General features: G+C 34.9%; 1 non-coding gene across 1 annotated transcript; it reads right to left on the reverse strand.

Annotated features, from left to right (window-relative positions):
- Window positions 1–1,060: 1,060 nt before the first annotated feature.
- Window positions 1,061–1,163, reverse strand: LOC129685504 (U6 spliceosomal RNA). The gene has a single exon (XR_008721496.1). It is a non-coding gene; the product is annotated as a U6 spliceosomal RNA (small nuclear RNA).
- Window positions 1,164–2,829: the final 1,666 nt, after the last annotated feature.

A 2,829-nucleotide genomic window follows, 5' to 3' on the forward strand; every position in this document is an offset into this window, starting at 1 on the left:
TTGTGTGGTTTGAACTTACACAAGTCTTATATGTGCTATCACAATGTTTGTGAGTTCATAGGTATAACTGTCCTGTTGTGTCTCGAAGATGCTCTTTAGTGGAGTCATCAACTACCTCTGGCTCTTACTTTTCAGCCTCCTCTTCCTTTGACATCCATGAGTCTTGAGGAAAATATTTGATGGTGGCATCTTGCATTAGGACAAAGTAGCTTAAAGTACATAAAGTACATCACTCTTGGTGTATTGTCCAGTTGGGTTCTTCGTGTTAATTTTCAAGAGCTTCAAGAGAAGCCTTCTCTGATAAGTATAGTGCAGTGCTCTGCTCTATAGCGTTAGGCATCACCACAATGCTATGGAGCCTTAGTGGAATAACAGTAATTGTTTGTTTGTTTGTTTGTTTGTTTTGCCTAGGCACATGATTGATCTAGATTGATCTAGATTCTGTTCTCTGTCATTTTAGCAGTGTTATGTGTAACTGCCAAGTCATGGAGTCGGTTACGTCTATAACTGGTGCCACTGTTGCACCACTGTATCTTGCAGTCAGGTTGGTGGTGTAGGTAACAGGGTCGGTAGCTATATGATGTTGATAAGTACTCTGCTTCTAGAATAGTGTGCAAAGTTCCTTCCCACACGACGAATACCAGTTAATGGGTGTTAATTACTAGTTGGGCACCAGCTTGAATTTTGTATGTTTGCAGCAATAGGGTCTTATCAACATTTATAATGAGTAATTGCTGGCTGTAAAAATAGCCTATAAAATTTGGGTGGGTGGTCTCTAGAACCTCTTTGCCCAACAGCGCAACAACATTTAATCCATTCCTGACATTAAAGGTTTTAAAAAGTGACAAAAGTTGTCTAGTTGCAGTATTCTCTCCCCCATTATATGATGAACATATTTAAATTTATTTGTTATATATATATATACTATAGGAAGTTTCTACCCTAATAAGTTTCTATGTGGCATTAAAAAGGCTTTTAGTGGTAGTTATCCATCATGATATTCTCTCATTTGCCTTCCCCACAGGATCTCTCATTTAATTCTCCTTTCCTTATCCCACTATAAAAATAGGAAAACTTCTCACATTTGGATTTCATCCTTGTGTAGAGGCCATGCTAACCCTCTATGTATTGTTTTAATTCTAGCGTATCTGCTACTTAAGTGAGTTATAATGTATATTATTTAATCGATGACAAAATGTTAACTGTAATTCACCTCATTCAACTTTGGAAACAGGAAAGAACTATGAATACACTTGGGAAATTGTTTAATATTTTTGCTGTTGCCCACAGTCATACCACCTCAAATACAGCCAATCTGATTTCAGAAGCTAAGCAGGGTTGGGACTCATTAATATTTTCATTGTTTCCATCATAAAACCAGTGCTGGATCAATGCTTTTAAATTTTTTTTTTAAGTTTAAAGGAATGATGTAAGTAAAATACACATGATCAAAATGATTAACATCAAAATATCCCTTTGGGAATTTGGTTTGATGTACTATAACAACAGCTGTTGTTTGGTAGAAAATTCAGAGAACTAGATAGCATAATTAATGGCTTATTAAATGCATAATAGTGAAGGTGATTATTTCTAATAAAATATTTCTTCAGCCAAATATCTTCCAGGTTAATGGAGGTTCTGCTATTATAATTTTGCAATATTCAGGAAACTTTAAAAAAAAAAACATGTTTTTAATTAACAGAGAGTTACATCACTTTCCTGCTTTTTCTCTCTCCAGCCTCTCCTAAGACTTTTTCCTCTAAATACATGAATGTTTGTAACAATGATAATCAAAGAAAATGACACTACACATTTCAGAAAATCTTTTGTAGCTCCACACTGCAGAGGCAAAGTGTACTAGTCTTGAACATACATTCATAGCCTATTTTCTGCACAAATACATTTCTATAGGAAAAACAATTTGGAGTTTCACCAATGTAATCTATCCACCTAAAATGCCAGTGCCTTCCACAATACCAGTGATTGCCACAGCAATGAAAATTGCTTATAAAGTCAAAAGCCAAGGAATATATTCAGTTCTAGGTCTTTTGATAGATCTTCCATTTAAATGACAAGTATTTTCACCACTCTCATTTTAAAAAAAAGTGTTTCATTTGCAGTGGAGATGGCAGTGTATGTCAATTTCTTACTGTACAAACACTGTAACTTGACATTGGTCTCAAGATCCACTTTTTTACCTGTGAAATCATTTCTAGATTTCCAGAATTAGTTGGGAGGAACATGTGAAATTGCCAGAAAAGTTATTACAACAGAATGAGTGGAACATGAAATTTAGTGAAGGATCCTGTTTACAAAAATAAGATGAATCATGGTAGTGGAAAATACATATAGTCAACCTCTGTCCTTCAACACACACACACACACACACACACACAAATGTGCATACAATGCTGATGAAATGTTTGCCAGAGTTAAATTTCTTTATTTAAAGATATTAAAGTTTGCTGAAGAGATGGCTCAGAGGTTAAGAGCACTGACTGCTCTTTCAGAGGTCATGAGTTCAATTTCCAGCAACTACATGAGAGTTCACAATCATCTATAGTGAAATCTGTTTTGGTTACTGTAGATTTGTGTATCACTTCTTTTTTTCACAAATACTTTTATTCTTAACACCATAATTCAGAGCTATTTATAGCTTTCACAAATCAGAAATTATAATTATTTTTCTCACCACACATCTCCTCTACTTTCATCTCCTCTTCCATTGTCTTGGTGTATTGCTGGATGTAAGCTGGCATTTATTTTCCTTGCAGTCCAAAATTCCTATCAAAAGTACCTTGTGAAATTTCTTTTTCCCTTTCTGTTAAA

The sequence above is a fragment of the Psammomys obesus genome, unplaced genomic scaffold, assembly GCF_907164565.1.
Source record: "Psammomys obesus unplaced genomic scaffold, mPsaObe1.curated_primary_1811, whole genome shotgun sequence".
Classification (NCBI taxonomy): Eukaryota; Metazoa; Chordata; class Mammalia; order Rodentia; family Muridae; genus Psammomys; species Psammomys obesus.